The 22,233-nt window shown below is 42.6% G+C and overlaps 1 pseudogene; it reads left to right on the top strand.

Moving 5' to 3' along the window:
• Positions 1 to 7,596: 7,596 nt before the first annotated feature.
• LOC143477424 (odorant receptor 131-2 pseudogene) lies at positions 7,597 to 11,257 on the top strand (annotated as a pseudogene).
• The last annotated feature ends 10,976 nt before the right edge of the window (positions 11,258 to 22,233 follow it).

Genomic DNA, 22,233 nt, shown 5'->3' with positions numbered 1-22,233 from the left:
ATATACAAAATGAGCCATAGTCCATCCGTGGAGAGCAGGACCAGAGTAGGTATATTCCAATGCAAAACAGAAATAGTTGAAGTGGTGTAGGACCTGAGGATACCATGACACCCATTCACTGGAGCACGATAAACCATATGTCAATACCCATGCTAGACAGAGCAAAATGAGCAATTTCTGCGCGTTACATTACTCGACCTAGCTAGCAAGGAACAACCAGTTGAAGGTTAGTGTGGATGCACACAGCAGCCAAATGTATCTGGATACTGGCAGCTGGCACCTTAAAAAGCGATTGAGAACTCACCCATAAGGAGCAGCCAAAGTGCCAGTAGATGAGAAGAAGACTTGCAGCAAGAGAGGAGACAACACCGAACGCACCTGAACATACTGCTGACGACAGAGATGGTAGCAGTTTAAACTGCAAATATGCCAAGGTAAACCATTAGAGTTTCAAAGAGGTTAGTCTAAAATGGAAATACAACCTTTTAAAAGAAAGAAAAAAAATGATCCACACCAGGCATGCTCTCATGCAGAAGCGGAAAGTACCAAACATATAACACAATGGCAACACTGACAAAGAACGCAGACAAAACACACACATTTAAAAACACTGACCACAACAAGTCAAAAGCGCCAAATAACACGAATGACACAGATGAACACACACACACACACACACACACCAAGACACATGGAAGTGACCATGAAGTGACCATTTACAGACGAGCACAAACACGTAGAACACAGAGTGAATAGCCAGTGAATAATATTCTATATTTACAATATTCAGAGAATAATATATTAGAGAAGCTTGAAGGGCTAAGGTCCTGAGTCACGACAGTACCCCCAGAGCAACTGCCCCTAGGATGGTCCCTACTCCTGGGTGCTGGCTTGTTGACTGGAAGGTTCCAGGATATCTGGAGATTCCACCCAGCACTATTCTTCAGGACCATACCCCTCCCAGTCCACCAGGTACTGAAGGTGTCCCTGTCTTCGTTGCAAGTCAAACTGAGCATGTACTAGATAGGCGGGTTGACCTTCAACCTCGATTGGCGCAGGAGGAGTAGATGGGGGAGATGGACCTGACATGGGGCTGTAGTAGACGGGTTTGAGCATTGAGACATGAAAAAGCTTTCGTGGACTTGGACAGGTGTGCTTGCTCACCAGTCTTTGTGCGCTACTGTAGAATTTGTATGAATTTCATTCGTTAGTTAATACTAACTCTACAAACGAACACGTGAGGCAAGATAACTTTGCAACATGGGTTAGAGCAGGGATGTCAAAGTCAAATACACCGAGGGCCAAAAAACCAAATTTGCTACAAGCCGAGGGCCGGACTGGTTCAATGTTTATTAAAACATATTGAAATGATTGCGCATAGCCTATTGAACCAAGATCTAACACAGTGTATAATATTTAATGCTTAAATGAATAAAGCAATATTTTCTTATGGATCTGTCAGTAATTTCAAGTGAAAACATTTTTCAACAAGCAAACAGATAAAAACAAACTTCCTTCAAAGAAAATGAATATGAATAAAGTAATAAAGGTTTGAAAAGTGCTGGAATTTAAGCTAAAGTACTTGAAAATGCTTGAAATTGTAACAACTTCGTTTCACAACAAATATCTGTCTGACTGAACAGTTCTCTTGTATTACATTAACAAATATGAGCCTCTTGTAATTCCAGGATGAAACATGAGAGAATGTGAAGACGTTAAGATTGCGGGTTTTGAAAATAAACATCCATTAAATAATGTGAATAAAAAGCGAATTATTTCAAATCATTTCAAATATATGTATAAATATTTAACTTAATTAAGTTTAACGTCCTGGGAAATATAGAAATGGACCTTGAAAGTGACGTACAAGTGCTTGAATTTCACCTTGTAAAGGTGTATTGACCCTGCAAACATGTCTTTGTTCATTGCACTGAGGCGCGGCGCACGCAGTTACAAAATTCGAAAAATCACAAAAATGCATTTTGCTTTACAGCATGAAAATATTTCCTTGCTTATTCCTGATTGGCTCTTTGAGTCATATAAAAATCAGCAGACTGCCTCAAACAGTTCGGTTCCGTAGTATATGTTTTGTTAGTGTGAGCGAAAGGCAGGTATACTGGTAAACACTCTTCTAGTTTAAACTGACTTCCACATGGTAATATTTGCTAAACTGTGGTTTTTCGTTGCTTTAATGTTACTTACCTTTTACTTAGGTGTTGCTTAAATTATTTTATTAGTTGTTAGCGGTTAGGCTAACTTGGTTCTCCTAAACTTGCACGAACGGCGGAAACGTTTATACTTGCCGCATCACATTCTTTGCAGTGTTGTCTGAAACGATATGTGGTAGTATAAAGAAACACCTCTCAAAAACAGGGGAAGTAACATTTACCTGATGAATTTTAATGTTGCTTTGTGTTTCAGATTTGAAAAGTGCTGGAATTTAGGCTAAAGTACTTGAAAATGCTTGAAATTGTAACTATTTCGTTTCACAACAAATGGCTATCTGACTGAACAGTTCTCCTGTACATTGACAAATATGAGCCTCTTGTAATTCCAGGACGAAACATGAGAGAACGTGAAGATGTTAAGATTGGGTGTTTTGAAAATGTGACAAAAAAGCAAATTATTTCGAATCATTACGATTATGTGTATAAATATTTAACTTAATTAAGTTTAACATGATGGGAAATATTGAAATGGACATTGAAAGTGACATACACTTGCTTTAATTCTGTATGAACCCTGCAAACATGACTTTGTTCATTGCGCTGAAGCGCTGTGCGCGCAAAGTTACAAAATTCGAGAGGTGCACGACCTCGCGAATCAACAGCGCGCAATTGGCCCTTGCGCATGGGCGGAGCCACCGCTATTACGTCATTTTCGCCGAGCGGACCTTCGCACCGCTCTCGACGCATCAAGTATAAACCAGGCTTTAAGCCTAGCTTTAGCTGACTGCTCTTTTCCCCGCGCAAGTCGTCGCGGCTCATGGTTTAAACCATTCCTCGCCATCACAGCCAGCATTGTTATTCTATGCATAAATACTGCATTGTACCAGTACGTTTCATAACATCAATAAAAACTTCAATACTTTACCAGATTTTTTACCATTAAAGTGCAGTAGATAGGATTTTTTTTTTCTAATAATAATTTAATTTCCCAATAATATAAATATTCTCACTCATTCCTATTTCCACATTTGAATATTCTCAGTCTGTGTGTAGGTACATTTGTCAGCTTTGACTTAAATTTGTATAAAGCCTTTCAAGATTTAAATAAGGGGGCGTATTGAAATGAAATACAATTAGGTAATCTTTTTTCTCCATTTACATAATCAACATGTATTTTTTAATCATTGGGTTTTAAGTTTAAGTTCGAAAATATGCATTTTTACTTCTTTACCCAATACATCACTTTAAGACAGCATCAATACAGAGTTGCCAACTAGGGGTGGGCGATACTCTGAATTTTGGTATCGATACGATACCGATACGATACTCGTCAGTATCGCCGATACCGATACTTCCAAACCGTGGGGGGGGGGGGACTTTTTATTTTAAATTATAATCCATTAATATAATAATTTATATTAAATTATATATATTTTTGCTGATGCTGGTCCAGCATGTCGCGTGCCAGTGATTATGCCTCGTGCCAATGGTGGCACGCATGCCATAGGTTGCCGACCCCTGCTGTAGACGGTCAACCAGTTTCAGCTGTGGAAAATTTAATTAAAACAGGCGAATACACCACAATTAAGCCAACTACAGGAAAGTCTGATGTATGGAAGTCATATTCCATTGTAATTAATGGAGAGGGAAATCGGCTTGTTGTGATTGATATCAGAAAGTGTTGGTGTACGTCACCTGACGGCATGTGTTTGGACTGTGGTAAGAAATGGGACAGCGCGATCCATCGCTATATTGCTGTTTTAATAAATACATAAAAAAATTTCAAGTACTAAATCTAATTAATTCAATTCATATTAGGATTGCGGGCGGGGGCGACAGAAATGTGTATGTGGCGGGCGGGTGTGGGATTAAAACAAGCAATTTTTTGGCCGGTGCGGGCGGGAGCGGGACTAAAACAAGCAGGTGCGGGCGGGAGCGGGATTAAAAAAGCAATCACGCGCAGACCTCTAAACTGCAGCAAAAGAATCGATATTTTCGCCATGGTATCGATCCGATACCGATCCTCACCTTTGTATCGATACTATCGATATAAATATCGATCTGCCCACCCCTATTGCCAACTTTGGCGGTTGGCGCCAGAGCGAACTAGTAACTCGTTGAATCATAGATGTGGATCAGAGGTAAATAAACTAGTTCTTTTTTTTCAGCGTGAGATATTGGAAGTGTGGCGTGAGAGCGTGTGAAAACGGTCAAATGCGTGTGTCTCACGCTCAATGCGTGAGAGTTGGCAACCCTGTCAATAGTTTGGCTGTCATCATTCATGCACAAATCAAGCCTTGAATATATTTCTGGCTTCAAAAACATGACTATCAACATGCCCCCTCATTATGTTTTACTGCCCCCCCCCCCCCCCCCCCCCAAGCAAAGCAGTCCAGAACCGGGTCCAACACAGTCTCCTCTGGCAACCTGAAAATGTGGAATACATACAAGAAGATCGGAAGGGAAGCAAACGACACATCTTAGAATATCGATCTACAACAACCATAACAATGGAGTTTCCCCCCAGACTTTGTACTGAAGTCCACAGCTATAAGAGTCCATGGCCTCCGAGGAATGGGGAGAGGCTGGAGTTCCTCTGTGGGGAGAGCACGACTGAGCGCAAACTGAACAAGCTAAGACAAAGTCTCTAACATCATCAAAGAGAGAGGGCCACCAGTGCTTCTTAGCTATAAGATTATTCATCCTAGTTACTCCAGGATGGGCAGTGCATGAGTTTGCCTATCAAGGGTACGAGAACAAATAGTTTACCTTCAAGACATCCCGTGCGTATGTATGACGCCTTTTCATACAGGCAAGACAGAGCATCAGCCTTGAGATTCTTAGAGCCAGGTCTATAAGATACCGTGGATAGAAAGAAAGAAAAAACAATAAAAAAATACAATAAAGAAGGGGCTGGGTTACAAATAGACATAGATGTGGCAGGGGAACACATGGAAAACCAAAGCACCAGCACATGGGGAAATAAAACAAAGACTTGAGTGACAGGTGGGGATGGGGTCAGGTGTCAAAGACGGGACTTATTTTCCACTGATCATCTTTTACCAATGCTCAAAAAAAGACCACCAAGACCACACATAGCATGATGTTTTAAAACATGGAAAAAAAATTTCATCTCTGACTCCATAAGTCAACGGATTTAGAGGCACATCCTCATCCAACAATTTGTCAGATTCAAGACCGCATGTTTCCTCCATGTATTTAAAAGTTCTAGGGGACCTTCTGACTTGGGGTAATATGTCAGGTGCAAGAATAGACACAGAAACCTCAGCACAACTCTTGGTGTGTCACACAAACATGTCAGATGAAGACAGGGAATCACCAAATTTTTGTTTCTGTTCATTCAAATACACAACACCATTCTTATGGAGACAATTTGTTTCACAACCAAAATTGAAGGCTATATTGTTATTGGCTTTACACCACATTTCTGGTGAATTCTGTAATTTTTTCTGGCAAAATGTCTAAACATCTGGATGACCACTTTTTCCAAACACATTGGCTTGGTTACTGGGGTACCTTCATGATTGAGGATAACCAGCGCCAGAGTGGCAAACTTACATGTAAGATGTATTGACCTCTCAATGGACCAACAACCAACATCCATCTCTCTACCTGCCTTGAAGAGCCTTCCCTCATGTTTCTGCCCCTTATTATTGTTGGAATAAGCATTGGGAAATGTTTATGCATGTTTAATTGTCATGAAGTTCTTATATAGATGACATGCCACCTTTCAAGGGCAGCGTGGTGGTGTGGTGTTTAGTGCTGTCACCTCACAGGAAGGTGGTCTGGGTTTGATTACCGGTCTGGGCCGTTCTGTGTGGAGTTTGCTTGTTCTTCCTGTGCCTGTGTGGGTTTTCTCTGGATACTCTGGTTTCCTCCCACAGTCCAAAGACATATATGTTAGGTTGATTGGTCTCTAAATTGCCTTTGAGTGTGTGTGTGTGTTGGCCATGTGGTGGACTGTAGACCTGTGTATGTTGGACCTGCCTCTGCCTAATGTGACCCTGACTAGTGGGATTAAGAGGTGCAGATAATGGATGGATGGTTGCCTTCTAAATAATGTCTTTCATCAAATCTCTTCCATCTCTAAAATCTGTGTTTTGACCTCTCGTTGTTGGTCATTAAGTTTGTGTTTGTGTGTGTCATGGTGTATACATTTATGTTTGTGTCCCCTCCCTTGCTCACCATGACTGTAATTGCAATATACAAGGTGAGCAGCGTGCGCAGGTCTGACTGCTATACTAGCAAATAACTGGCTCAATATCCACGTTTGCTCACTCACCAAAGAGTCCGATAGCATGTGTGTCTTATTTTCTCTTGTGGCTCAATGAATCAAACATCCATGTGCAAACATGAATAATGTCTGGGACACATTTCACGGTTACCAAGACTAAGAAAAACTGTCGAAAAACTCCTAAGCTGCTCACATGTCTCAAAACCAGCATACTATTAATGCACTTCCTAGACATGCACAACAGCAGGTCCTTTTATGACCAATAGAAATTGGTAAAATTTAACTAGCACCTGTCAAATTAAAGGCTCCAAGATATAACAGTTCTACATTAAGTCATCAAAGCAAATAAGCACAAAATATCTCCAAACATCCTTTGCAATTTGGCTAGAACAGAGCAGTGACAGTGAATAGTCAGAACAGTCAAATTCTATTTATTGAATTTTCAAGTTTCTCCTTTGTACAGTGGCCGAGAAGGGCAAGACACATTTAACATTAAAACATTTTTATGTTTTCAGAAACAAAATTACAAAGTAAGAAATTTACAACATTGCAAGACTTTTACTAGTAGGTTACCAAAGCAAATGTATAAATGGCGAATCAGATGGAAAGTGTAATCACAATACAAAAGAAGTGCTTGCTGCTAACCTTTGTGTCAATCAAACTAGTGGAGTTTGTGGAAGGCAGTAAAGCTAAACTATGTTTTTGTCTGTTTTGTAGAATTCATTTTAGGCAGTTGGAATGCTTTTGTATTTTCTTCTTCTAAATTTACTATTTATGAATATAATATATATTTTTCAGAACATAAATTATTTAATGTTGGAAACAACCTGTGTAAGCAGAACAGAGTCTGTCAATCTCCAAACTATGTTTGTAAGCACAGTGGAGTTCTGTTAACTCCTCCTCTTCAACAGAGCACCTCCAGAACAGTATAAATACATTAGACAAATGACCATTTGACCAATAACCACTCTGACTGTTTCTCTCTTTTCTTTTCTTGCTATCCAGTTTTCCAGTGAAACCCATATCAATTTGTGAGTGCTGTCTTCAGTGAGACTGCGTGGTCAGTTGTATTCTTTATTCTTGATTATTCTGTCTTTGTATTTCCTGGTTGCAGAAATGCAGAACTCAAATTTTAACAGCAGCTTAAAAATCCAACCTGATTTGTCTGTATTTATGAATATTGTGGTTCAAACACTAGTGGGCATCTTTCTCTATGTGAATTGTTTGATGATTTACACATTTCTGACGAAGGTGGTGTTCAGGGAAGATACTCGTTACATTTTGTTTGCACAAACCTTATTTGTAGACTCTGTTTTAATGGTGTTGAGTGATACAATGTCAATTTTGAATATCAGGGTTTACCCTATCCACATAATTGCTTGTGTTGTTCTGTGTACAGTTGCAACTAATCTCACAATTTGTACTCCACTGACTCTGGTAGCAATGTGTCTGGAGCGCTACGTTGCTATATGCATGCCTTTAAGACACGCTGACATCTCCACCAGCAGGACCAGATTCCTTGGACTTCTTACAATATGGGGCATCAGTTCCATAATTCCACTGTTCACCTTAGTAGCCTATATATCTGTTCTTCCTCCTGGTGCTCTGTTGTCCTATGCTGTGTGCACTGTGGATTTAATGTTAGAGAAAGACTGGCAGGCACAATCACGTTCAACCATTTTACAGCTTTTTTTTCTCATTATGATCATCATCATTGCATTTACCTACGTTAAGATAATGATTGCAGCCAGAGCTGCCTCATCTGAGAATAAAAAATCAACCCACAGGAGTCTCAGAACTGTGGTCCTTCATGCCATTCAGCTGTTTCTATGTATAATGCAGTTTTTAAACCCTTATGTACAAATGGTAGTTTTAAAAATAGATGTAATGGCATATGTTTATTTAAGATATGCCAACTTTATTATCTTTATAATTGCACCACGTTGTCTAAGTCCATTAATTTATGGACTCAGAGATGAAAAGTTTTTCCATGTTTTAAAACATCATGCTATGTGTGGTCTTGGCAGTCTTTCCTCAACATTGTTCAAAGTTGATCACCAAATGCAACACCAAAGTCCCAACCAAATGCAAGACACTTAAAATTACTGCACTTTTCAAATTTTCCCAGTGTGCTTTATTTTCTTGACAATGGGAATCAGTACATCAGTGTTTATTAGTGTGATTTAATTACATTCGTTTTATCAAGTAATCATTATATCAGTGTTTTATATTTTCATCATGTTTGGCATGGATGTTTAACACTAATTATATATTCTCTGGTTACTGACTACGATATGAAACTGGGTTTTATGAAATTCACATTCTATAATTGCATATTTTTTGTGTAATTAAGAGAGAAATCATCAGAACATAATTTTCCTAATTTAAATATGGGAATTGTTAGAATACAGATGAATTTATAGACTATGAATCAACAAGCATTCTATTTTTCTATGAAATTTTCAGAATGTCACTTGTTTGAAACTCCCTCACCTGGGGCCTCATGTACGAACGGTGTGTACACACAAAAACATTGCGTACGCTATGTTTCACGCAAACGGTCAGATGTACGAAATGTGATTTGAACGTGAGAGAGTGCGTACACCCACGACACCTTCACCTCTGGCGTACGCATGTTTCTAATGTGTTTTCGTCAATTAGCGACACTTACAGGTGATGCATTGAAATTACAACTATAACAAGATATCCTTCACGCACACATTGTAGTAAGTCCTTATTGGGTAAAATAAAGTAAATTAATGAGAAAATTAAACAGTAAATTAATCAGACAATTTCACTGCCTTACTGAAATAATCATTCAACATGTTTCCACTTAGCCTAGATTATATAAACATGCATTAAATCACGGACGTAATTTTGGGGGGGGACGGGGGGGACATGTCCCCCCCACTTTTTCAAAAGCCGGCTTTGGTCCCCCTCAGTTTTTACGGTTAAAACCAAATATTTAAATAGCGACGAATCCATGTCCCCCCCACTTTTGAAATCAAAATTACGTCCATGCATTAAATGTTGTGCTGGAGTTCTTGGGAGATGGCAGCGTTGGCATTACTGGAAGATATCGCTAATGGCCGAATTCGCCGAGAGCACGTTTTCCGTGACCATAATGATTCTTTAGCCCATGATGATGACTGGCTTATAAGCCGTTTCAGATTTCCAAGAACTGTCCTCTTGTGTTGAGTTGGGTCCAGTTTTGGAGAGAGAAATGCGAGGAGTTGCGCATTGCCAGCGACAACGCTCGGCTTCCTGGCGACTGGCTCGTTTCAAAGAGAACTGGCAGACTGGTCGGGGATATCCCCCTGTTTTGGATGGGATCATCTGCATGTCAGCTAGTTATATAAAGTTCTCATATGAAGCGGTTGACTAGGCAAACATTAAAGCACAATTTGCAGCGATAGCCGGTTTCCCTAATGTAATCGGAGCGATCGACTGCACACACATTTCTATAAAGGCACCATCTGAGGAGGACTTTGCATATGTGAATAGAAAGCACTTTAATTCCATAAACGTGCAAATAATCTGTGATGTAAATACTTACTAATGTAGTGGCATGTTGGCCTGGATCAACCCAATGATTAGTACATCCTTACAAACTGCATGGTTGGGATAAGATTACAAGCTAGCAGAGTGCGTGACGGGTGGCTTCTTGGTAAGCAACAAAATTTAAACATTTAAATAAAAGCATTTGACATTTCCAGCTTAGAATAATTCATTTTAAACATGGGTAATTGTTAAATTACTTAGGAAACAGCAGCTACGTGCTCAAGACGTGGCTGATGACCCTTTGTAATCCACAGACTGACCGGGAGCGGAGATACAATTCTCTCCATTCTCGCACCCGGTCAGTCGTGGAGAGGGCGATTGGGCAGCTGAAAAGCCGGTGGCGCTGGCTGGACAGGACCGGGGGATGCTCGTGTATCGGCCAGAGAAGGTGTGTCATATTGTGAGGGCATGTGGGGTCCTGCACAATGTTGCGCACAGGTATGCCGTGCCATTGTTAGAGGTGGTGGAGCACCCAGCGAACCCAGATGTAACAGAGTTAAAATGAAAGTAGGATAAACACCTGTGTGAATTCTGTCAAAATGAATATATGTATAGTTAGTTAATAAGTTATTGTTCCCATTTTATTTGCATATGTATATAAGAACTACAATACCCTGTGTCCATAATAACTTGGAGGTTCCGGTTCTATTGTCTATTCTATCTAGTCTTCGCGCGCTCCCTGCTTCAGTTGAACGGATGTTCTGCTGTAGGTAGGTCAAGCAGAGAGCGCTCCGGTGTTAAAGATTTATTTTTAATATATATGTATATATATACACACAATACATATCCTTGATCTATCAATGAGTTGTAATACTCTTCAGGGTCGCAATTATTTCCGTTTGATATTCATTCACCACATTTGATGCGCTATTTTACGACGCCTTGAGACGTTATTAGCGTAAAAACCCGCGCTATATATGCTAAGCAGCGGTGTGAGTTTTACAGCAAGCTAATTTCTTATGAATGTCGAATCGCACAATCACTGAAATGCCTTGTGAATGTAGGAATGATATGGTTAGTTTTTTTGATGTAATAATCACTATACGATCACAGTTTTCTGTTATTCTGGTTTTATTTTCTTGTCAACTTTATTAATTTTTTGTATGAATGTCTGTATGAGCTTTGATGATAATTATCATACAGATTAACTCAGTTGAACGGATGTTCTGCTGTAGATGTTCTGCTGGCAATAAAGTCGGAGAAAGAAGCTGACCAGAGCCTGTCGTCCGAGTTTAAGCTGCACAAGACACACATCGTTACACTGGTGCCGTGACTCGTGACCAGTTCGCCAAGATCAGCTCATCGCCGATCGCCGAGGGAGCTGCTGAAGAAGTGTGCAGTGGTTAGAACTCATTGCCGGTGGAGAGGCTTACGTGATTATTTTCTACTTTATGTATATTGTTCTGTTCTGTATCGTTTACTGCCAGTAATTGATTAATCAATTGTTTTTTTTGCTCATTCATTACAAGTAATATTATGGCTCAGAAAATTAATGACAGTGAATTTGATGAGGGCGTTAATGTCTCTGTAAACGGAAATCGAGGTGTTAAGTTAAGTGAGCATATGGGTCATGAGTTTCAGTCAACGTTGGGCCTTGGTAGGGGCAGAGGGCGTGGCTTTAGCCCGGGGTGGTCTCCTATGGGGCAGTACCTGAGAGATAATCCACAGACTTCCACTCCAGTAAGTGACAGTGTTAGTCTGCAGAATTTAGCTGACTTGGTAGGTCAGTTGGGAATGCAGATAGGAGACTCAATTGCAGCTAGGTTAATGGCAACTGGACTTTTGGACAAAGACGCTGAACCTGACCTATCTAAGACTAGTACACAGCCCAGCTCTGTTGAACGGGATGCATCTCGAGTGACTGTGCATGTCAAAACCGGATACGAACCTGTCGTATTTAGAGGAGACGGTAGCGACAAATATTCAGTCAAGGAATGGGTTGACATAACGAAAACGTGTCTGAAAAAGCAAAACTGTGAGTTGAGTGCACAAGCTGAAGAAATTCTGAGTAGGCTGATGGGTAAAGCTAAGGATGTAGTAAAAATCGCTTTGCGGAGCGACGAGTCGATAGATGTGGCGCAAGATCCTGAAGTCATATATGACATCCTTATAAGCTACTTTAGTGAGCCTTCATCGTCTCTTCCCCTAGCAGACTTTTACACCACTGTGCCCAGACATCAGGAAAACCCTGTAGACTACTGGATCAGGCTCAATAAGGCTGCTGATACAGCTGATGAGGGGTTACGACGTCAAGGACGGAAAATGGAAAACATCAGAGATGAGGTGGCTCGCATGTTCGTGAAACATTGCCCAGATCCGGGCCTGTCATGCATTTTTAGATGTAAGCCAGTCGGGGAATGGACGTCAAGGGACATTCAAGTGCGAATAAATGAGTTTCAGAGGGAATCGAGGGCTTCAGCGAAGTCTAGCGTACACGCAAGCTTTAGGAGTCACCCTACCGCAGTCATGGCGGAGGAATCATGTCAGGTGCCAGGTGCCATGGCTCTGCCTGTAGCTGGGAGTCCGTCTATTTGCTCTACTTGTCCCTCCCAGGTTCCATACTCGCCACAGTCTGCTGCTGCTTACCCTACATCAGCTCAATGTAAACCTCTAGTTCAACACGCCCAATCAGCACCTGTGGCACATAACAACCACAAGGCCGACGACAGTGTTTTGAGCCGTATGATGGGTATGTTAGAAGAGGTACTGTTGAAGGTGGAACAGCGCGGTACAGCCTCACCTGTGCGTCAGCGGATAGGACATCAAAAATTGGACACGACCCCATGTAAAGTTTGTAATGAGAGAAGTCATTCTACTCTGTCACATTGCAAGTCTGATCATCTGTACTTTAACTGTTTAGCTCCTGGCCACTCCAGACAGCGATGCCCGAACAGGTCTTCCTTGCGACTGAAGCCTGATCAGGGAAACTAGATGACCTGTATTTAGCGGGAGGCAGTACAGGTCTGGACGTATACTCCCACACAGATGTGATTGAGGCCATTGATTCAGTATGTGCAGACGACAACACACATGTGAGTGGAAGTGAGGCTATTGTATATCAGAACACCACTATAGTGGGCCAAAACGACAGTTTGTTTTACACACCTGTGAGAGTCAGTGGAACGGTGACACTGGGTGCCATGTTAGATAGCGGTTCAATGGCATGTATGAAGCTGCCGAACGCTCTCTCCTTGTTGCTGGTGCCATAAGTGAGACTGACAGACTCTCTTCAGATGTCACGTTAGTAGGAGTCGGGGGTCGGCGCGTCCGTCCAAAGTCAACCTTCAACGTTGAGATGGAAGTGTATGGCTGCAAAATTATCGTACCTACCTTGGTAGTAGAGGGACAGCATGACGAACTGATCCTAGGAACCAATGTTATTAAACACATTCTGCGGGAGTCAAAGAAATGTGGTGATTACTGGAGAGCTGTTTCCAAGCCATGCTGCTCGGACCCTGAAGCAGAACAGTTTCTGTCCATGTTAGCTGGGTTAGACCGCTGGAGGGGAAATGAAATTCCGGATAAGATAGGCACAGTAAAGTGTAACTCTGCCACATTGCTGGAGCCTGGGCGTGAATACCTTGTGTGGGGTAAACTGCCGAAGTCCAATGTGATGTCGCCGGGCAGTGCAGTTATGACTGAGCCTACATCGTCTCGTTCGGCACCAAGGGGTATTATGGTCGCTAGAGTTGTGACACCACTGTGGGGAGATAGATGGGTTCCGCTGAAAATCATGAACATTTCTGATGAAGCTGTCCAGCTGAGACGTAATGCAAAACTGGCAGACATCTATCCCTGTATGGCTCTAGAGGATTTTGAGTCAACTAGCTGTCTTCAGAGTACCCACTCACGTATTTCACCTGTTGACCCTGAGACACGTGACAGTTCAGCCAGGGAGAAGATTGCATCTGTTGGCCTTGATGACTTGGATTTGAGTCTCTGTGACGTGTCAGAAAAATGCAGAAATGAAATGGCTGATTTGGTCCTTCGTTATGAAGACATATTCTCACGTCATCACCTGGACTGTGGAAAGGCGGAGGGGTTTGTCCACAGGATCCATCTTACTGACCAGAGGCCATTCAGACTGCCATTCCGGCGGGTTCCACCAAGTCAGTACCAGAAGCTGAGACAAGTTTTGAATGAGATGGAGCAGAAGGAGATCATTCAGAAGTCGACCAGTGAGTATGCGTCTCCTATTGTGCTCGTTTGGAAAAAAACTGGAGAGCTCCGCCTATGCACAGACTTTCGTTGGCTGAACAAGAGAACTGTTAAAGACGCACACCCGCTTCCCCACCAAGCAGATTGTCTGGCTGCGCTCGGTGGTAATTCCTTGTTCAGTACAATGGATTTAACCTCCGGCTTTTACAATATGCCGTTGCATGAGGACGACAGAAAATACTCTGCATTCACCACACCCATGGGCCTGTATGAGTATTGTCGTCTGCCACAAGGCCTCTGCAACAGTCCGGGGAGTTTCATGCGTATGATGACTGCTATCTTTGGAGACCAGAACTTCCTCAGCCTGCTGTGTTACCTCGATGATGTGCTGGTGTTCGCACCTGATGAGGAGACAGCTTTGGGACGCTTAGAAACAGTGTTCAGTAGATTGCGTGAGCATAATCTAAAGTTGGCCCCCAGGAAATGTCACTTTTTGAGAAGCTCAGTGAAGTTCCTGGGGCACATCATTGATGAACGAGGCGTATCTACGGACCCAAGTAAGGTGGAAAGTGTGTCTAGTATGTCCAAAGCAGACTTGATGGAAGCTGATGGTGTTACTCCTTGCCAAAAACGCATTAGGTCCTTCTTAGGCATGCTGAATTATTATCAGCATTTCATCCCTGATTACTCTGCCCTTGCTCGACCTCTCTTCTCACTCTTAGCAGGTCATGGGGGGAAATCAAAGCATCGCAAAATAGGCAGGAGTTCCCCAGTTAATCGCAAGCTGAGCCCTTCTGATTGGACTGACGAGCATGACTCTGCTGTCGAACGCCTTAAAGCATCTCTTGTGAATTCGGCTGTGTTAGCTCATCCGGATTTCAGCAGACCTTTTCAGCTGTCTACTGATGCTTCATTGGATGGTCTTGGAGCAGTTTTATCACAAGTCCAAGAGGGCGAGACAAGAGCTAGGCCAATAGCGTTTGCAAGCAAGTCCCTAACACGATCTCAGAGGAATTATCCAGCTCATAGATTAGAGTTTTTAGCGCTTAAATGGTCTATTTGCGATAAATTCAGTCATTGGTTGAAGGGTCATGACTTCACTGTATGGACTGATAATAATCCGCTTACGCATATAATGACCAAGCCTAAGTTGGATTGTTGCGAGCAGCGCTGGGTGTCCAAACTGGCGTGCTACTCCTTTGACATCAAGTATGTGCCAGGCCCGCGTAATGTGGTAGCAGATGCCCTTAGCCGCCAGCCGTTCGTTAGACCAAGTGTTGGCCTCAGGCTGCTCAACGAACCCTATGGCAAACTCCTCAGCGAAACCAAAAACATGTGTGGTAATGCGGTTGAAGAAGTGTTCAGATTGTCAACTGATACGACCACAGATACACAGTCCACACGTATGTGTTCTGAACAATACCATGTTCCGACCCTACACACCCACACGCAAACGGTGCATGTTTTGTCACAGACAGTTACTGCGGGTGAAGTTTCAGCAGTTCTGGAATCTCACACTGAATGGGAGTTAGGTGCTAGAACTCGTGCGTTAGAGATGGCGTGTCATCTGCCACAACACATCCCTGATATGGTGTATGACCTACCCGGTTACACAGACGGTGACCTACGTGATGCTCAACAGCAGGATAGAATTCTTTCACGGGTGCTATTTTATGTTGATAGGGGTCGTAGGCCCTCCAGGCGGGAGAGGTATAAGGAGCCGGCTGATGTGTTGAGATTTCTAAAGCATTGGGAGAAGCTAGTGTTGCGCAATGGCATCTTATTCAGGGATTCTCATGACAAAGTTTTGAAGGCCAAACGTCATCGATATGTTGTGCCTGAGTCCCTCAGAGCTGTCGTGTTGAAGGGAGTTCATGAGAACGCCGGTCATCAGGGCCAGACCAGGACTCTCAGCATTGTTAGGCAGAGATTTTTTTGGTTGCACTTGGATAGAGACGTTAGGGATCATGTGCGTCATTGCCATCGTTGTGTTGTAAGCAAGGTGCTGGAGCCTGATGGCAGGGCTCCATTGGAGAGTATCACCACCTCAAGACCACTTGAGCTTGTGTGTATTGACTTTTGGTCAGCTGAGGACTCGCGCAATAAATCTGTGGATGTTTTAGTTGTAACTGATCATTTCACCAGACTAGCGCAGGCTTTCGCTTGCAAGAATCAGTCAGCTAAACAAGTGGCTAGGACCCTCTGGGACAAATATTTTTGTGTTTATGGGTTCCCTGAGAGGATCCATAGTGATCAGGGCCCTAATTTTGAGAGTGATCTGTTTGCTGAGCTCCTTAGGTTATCGGGCATTAGGAAATCGCACACAACCCCTTACCACCCTATGGGGAATGGTTCAGTTGAACGCTTCAATAGGACATTAGGCAATATGATAAGAGCTCTGCCTTCAGAGGAGAAGATCAGCTGGCCCAAACGATTACAGACACTGACGTTCATGTATAATTGCACAATTCATGAAACTACTGGCTATGCTCCTTTTTACTTGATGTATGGCAGAATTCCCCGTCTTCCAGTGGATGTCCTGTTCCGGAATGTCTTAACTGACCATGATACATCAGACTATGACAAGTATGTGGCAGACCTCACTGAGGAACTCAAGAAAGCGATGTCACTTGCTCAGGAGCATGTGAGTAAAGAGCAGAACAGACAGGCTAGGCTGTATGACAAGAGAGTCAAAGGTGCTACACTTGAAGTTGGTGACCGAGTTCTCGTAGCCAATAAGAGAGAGAGAGGAAAACGTAAAGTTGCTGACAGATGGGAGTCGGTGGTCTACACAGTTATTGATAAAAATGCTGGAACACACACATACAAGATTCGTGACACTGTTACTGGCCTCGAGAGAATTGTCCATCGGAATCTCCTGATGTTGGTGAACTTCCTGCCTATCGGAGATGGACCAGAAGTGCCTTGTCCAGCACCATCCTTGTCTACTGAGCTTTCACTTGCTAGCGACGATAGTGATGCTGCGACTGATGGATCGTCATTCAGTGGAGAGGAAGCTCATTCGCTTCAGTCTGACAGATGCGTTGAGATCGATGGCTGTACTGATGCACCTCTTGTAACCCCTGATGTAACATTGCAGGTGAGGGATGTGCCTGATAGTCATGGAATGGAAGTTGTGAGCGTGTTACCGGTCCCTGCACAGACAGACACCACGGCAAGGACCAGAGAGTGGATTACGCAGATTCCTAGTGAGGGTCAGGTTTCAACATCTTGTGACGGTAACTGCACTGACCAACAACCTCATGCGTCTGATGACATGACTACTGACGGACCAACAAGCAGCACTGTCTCTGAAGACCTTTCCTCCGGGCGAGGCGGTAAAATTGCTTCTGGCTGTGACAGCTCACTTAATGCTGATTGCTCTAGTGTTCATACAGGTCAGTCTGAATATTGCAGTGACTCAGGTAACGCTGACAACGTTGTTCAGGGTTGGGATCTTGATACCCGACGCAGGACCAGAGTAGGACGTGTTGTTAGGCCCGTCAGTAGGTTACTGTACACTATGTCAAACCAGAAAATTGCTAGAGACTTCCAAAAGAATATTCGTTCTGCCTGCACTTCTGTTGTTCAAGCTCTTAAGAGTTGAATCAGTTGCTTTTTTTGTTTGTTTGTTTGTTTTGTTATGTTACATTGGTTTGGTTTCTTAAGCACTGAGGGTGTGTTTGTATGCATATGACATTACTGATTTAAGAAATTTTGTGATTTGAGTCTGTGTGGGGTGTACAAGGCACCCTACAGCCGGTAGATGGTTGGAGAGTCTGACGTCCCTCTCTTACCACTATATCCTAAATGGATACTGAGCAGTCGGTTTACTTGATTGTGTAACTCATATGATGGAAGTTATGTGATGCTAGTCTCATGTGCTTATTTTGTCAGAATTCAGTGGGGGTGGGTGTAACAGAGTTAAAATGAAAGTAGGATAAACACCTGTGTGAATTCTGTCAAAATGAATATATGTATAGTTAGTTAATAAGTTATTGTTCCCATTTTATTTGCATATGTATATAAGAACTACAATACCCTGTGTCCATAATAACTTGGAGGTTCCGGTTCTATTGTCTATTCTATCTAGTCTTCGCGCGCTCCCTGCTTCAGTTGAACGGATGTTCTGCTGTAGGTAGGTCAAGCAGAGAGCGCTCCGGTGTTAAAGATTTATTTTTAATATATATGTATATATATACACACAATACATATCCTTGATCTATCAATGAGTTGTAATACTCTTCAGGGTCGCAATTATTTCCGTTTGATATTCATTCACCACATTTGATGCGCTATTTTACGACGCCTTGAGACGTTATTAGCGTAAAAACCCGTGCTATATATGCTAAGCAGCGGTGTGAGTTTTACAGCAAGCTAATTTCTTATGAATGTCGAATCGCACAATCACTGAAATGCCTTGTGAATGTAGGAATGATATGGTTAGTTTTTTTGATGTAATAATCACTATACGATCACAGTTTTCTGTTATTCTGGTTTTATTTTCTTGTCAACTTTATTAATTTTTTGTATGAATGTCTGTATGAGCTTTGATGATAATTATCATACAGATTAACTCAGTTGAACGGATGTTCTGCTGTAGATGTTCTGCTGGCAATAAAGTCGGAGAAAGAAGCTGACCAGAGCCTGTCGTCCGAGTTTAAGCTGCACAAGACACACATCGTTACACAGAGCCAGGACAAATTAATGCGCAGCGCAAATTTTAACCAATTATTTTATTGAGTCGCTGATGCTAGTGAGCGCATCACTGATATTTTTTAGGTGCATTATATTATTCTGCCAGTGTGCATTATTCTGACCCCACAACATTTAAAGCTTCACACACGCTATCCCACTCAGACCTTTTGCGCTTTGCCGTAATGCCACAACGTGCCAAACAAAAAATTTTTCCGCACCTCTACCTCATTCAGGAGCGTCTCTACTTTCACATTCGGTGAAGTTCCTCTTTTTTCCCCGTTTAGACATGGTTTGTGATAGATCAGAGAGCAAACTTCTCCCGTGCAGGGCAAATTTAAATGAATTTGCATATTTAAAGGGGGCGTGTCACCGTGTGCGCTCAATTCTACGTTGATTGGGATGTACAAAAGAAATGTGCGTGGATTCCGGCGTACACACAGTTTGATACATCCGGATTTTTTAATGGGTACGCCATGTCCTGGATTTGTACGTACACCAATTTTTAGTAAGAAATCCACACAAGTTTTTGTACATGAGGCCCCAAAAAGTGCCTTTCATCAAATCTCTTCCATCTGTGTTTTAAACCTTCGTGTTTTGACCTCTCATTGTTGGTCATTGCGTTTTTGTTTTGTGTGTGACATAAATTATGTCATTCTTGATTAGGTCATGCCATTTAGATTATAAGAGATCATTATGAACTTTGTCATTTTGACTAAGCAGAAGGACTACAATAATGAAGTAGTGTGATACAGTGTAACCATGTTCAGTTCATATTATGCATGTGTGCTATACTGTGACCCAGGTCAGGGGGAGTGCAAAGGGTAAGAGTACTTTGTTAACTGGTTGTCACTAGTCTACAATACTTGGGTAATTCAGCTTTCTCTGCGTTCAACTGATACATCAGTTTCTTCCACTAAAGCCTAGGGAAGTCCATATTAGGAGATACACATATGTGAGACAAAGTAGCCTGTTGGGCGCCCATGTTTTGGAACATGCTGTGCTAAAGATAACCTGCTTGCTAGAATTGCTGAATTGTGTTTAGGATTGTATATAAGCAGGGGGACTGCCCCTTTGTTTTCAGAGTTGTCATGCTTAGATGAGACTCATGTCTGCGTGATTTTTATCTTTTTAATAAATGAATAATTTTAACCATGAGTCCTCATCGATTTTCAGAAAATTTCCATGACAACCTGTAGTTAAAGTATACACTTTTCCATGCCTGTTGATATGTAATTTAAGTTTTTCTATCTTTGCCATGGTTCTGTATCTTGCTTTTGTGTCCAACTGGAGGTAAATGCCTTAACTTTGAATATACATAGCCCTCGGATCAATACTAAAACTTCGTAACCTAAGAAAAGTAAGAAAAGCAAATTAAAGTGGAAGTCGGAATTAGAAGTTGGAATGAAACCAAAACATCGCTACAAGAAATGTGTCTGGATTTCCACAAAAACATCAATATCAAGGGAATCCAAGAATTAAGTATATAAGTATTGTAACGCAGCATGGGCTGCGGAGCGAGGGGACGGACACAAACGCTGAGAAGAGCGAGATTTATTACAGGGCATACCATCATCGTCGTCTGATAACCAGTCCGGGTTCATAACAGGAGGGCAGTCCGAAAAACAAGCAAAGACGGGCATGACAAACAGAAACACGAGTAACAAGCAATAACTACAAACCAGGAAACACACGACGAGCAATGAAACAATGAAACATCCAAACAGTCAAAACAATCGACGAGGGACAAGGGACACTCAGCAGATAAGGAGGCGCATGGCAGCGAGGCAGACGAGGAGGCGTGTGAGGACACAGCAGACGAGGAGGTATTGGGAGGCGCTGTAGCCATGCAAGTGCTGGCCCTCAGGCCCATTGTCCTACCCACATAGCTGATGGGGTTGGCCTGTCGGGGCTTGAACTAGAGCAGGGGTGGCCAACCCGTCATAGACCAAGAGCCACTTTTCTTACTGTGTTACGGCAACGAGCCACATCGTACATGGGCGAGTGTAAATTATTAGCTGTGAAGACAGTCAAATGCGTGTTTTCCACTACGCCGGTTTTAAAAGTATTAGCGGCTCGCTAGGCTTGTAAACTAACCGCGCACCACGAAAATGTAGCAGTGTGTCGCCCCGTTTGTGCAGGTGAGCCCGCGGACCGGCTGGGGAGCCGCATGAAACCAGGCAAAGAGCCGCATGCGGCTCGCGAGCCGCAGGTTGGCCACCCCTGAACTAGAGCTAGAATAGTTGGTGCCTATAGCCACCCCCCCCCCCACCCCAAAAAAAAATATTCTTTGGAGGCCTTCCCCTTGGAGGACTGGATTTGGGGCAGAGAAGAGAAATTGAGCAAGCTGGAAACTGATACTGAGGCCACGGAAAGGTCCAACAGTTCATCGGATAAAGGAGAGCTTGAAATAGTCCTCTGTGGGCCTTTGCATACATATTTACCAAGGACGTTGCGTCAGCAGATATATTGCTGATTCTAGCCTCACCAAGGCTGGTAGTGTCCCTTTCATATAGCCAGTCTATAACATTGGCTACTTGGTGAGCCGCTAATAGATTTTGTCATTTCTCTGCCACCGTGAGATTAAGTAGCACCAGAGAAGAAGCAGCAATCCTAAATCTGTCCGCTGCATCGGTCATTCTGTAACGGTTAGTATCAGGCGAGTGAGACGCAAATGTGGGAGAATAAGAAGATTATTGAACAACTAAGCAGATAACCAAACAGATTCGACCTTATGCAACATATGTATTACAACATTAAATTGTTGATATTTGCATTTATTCATTAAACCAATTACTGTGGCAAATATATTTCAACCAGTGGTATTAGGTCACTGCACAGACTCTGAGCTTCACCTTCGGTAATAAGACTGATATATCATCATTTCATCTATTCCAGTTATCAAATACATATTTCTCTGAAATTTCACTTTGAGCCCTGGGGTTCAGATTGCCTTCATTCATGTCAGTGGCTGCAGCTTAGAGCAGCAAACGGGCTGGCAATTCCTTACCTTGGGTACCTGGAGTTGGATGTAGGGTTGTGCAGTAAGGTGGTACCAAAGTGTGGGGTTTTGGTGGTTAAAGACCCTGTAGGAGGTTCGCCGGGTGATGTCCCTGGTGTGCTGGGAATTAATGTAATCAGTAAATGTTACCAAGAATTGTTTGGACAACATGGCCCATTTTTATTTGACTCACCTGTTGTGTCACAGGTTCCCAGCTCGGTTCAGGAGGCCTTGCAGCACTGTCATAGAGCATCAACTCAGCCCATCTCTCGAGTGTGAGTAAGGCAAAGGTGCGTGGCAGAAGGATTCAGCATGTTCCTGATGGCTCCGTAAAGTTTGTGCCAGTAACTGGGTGGAATCAACAGCATGGTGGTTCAGTATTGTTTGAACCTACT

This window comes from Brachyhypopomus gauderio, chromosome 16 (genome assembly GCF_052324685.1).
Source record: "Brachyhypopomus gauderio isolate BG-103 chromosome 16, BGAUD_0.2, whole genome shotgun sequence".
Classification (NCBI taxonomy): Eukaryota; Metazoa; Chordata; class Actinopteri; order Gymnotiformes; family Hypopomidae; genus Brachyhypopomus; species Brachyhypopomus gauderio.
The sequence above is the reverse complement of the archived record's forward strand: the minus strand, read 5'-3'. Positions and strand labels throughout refer to the sequence as shown.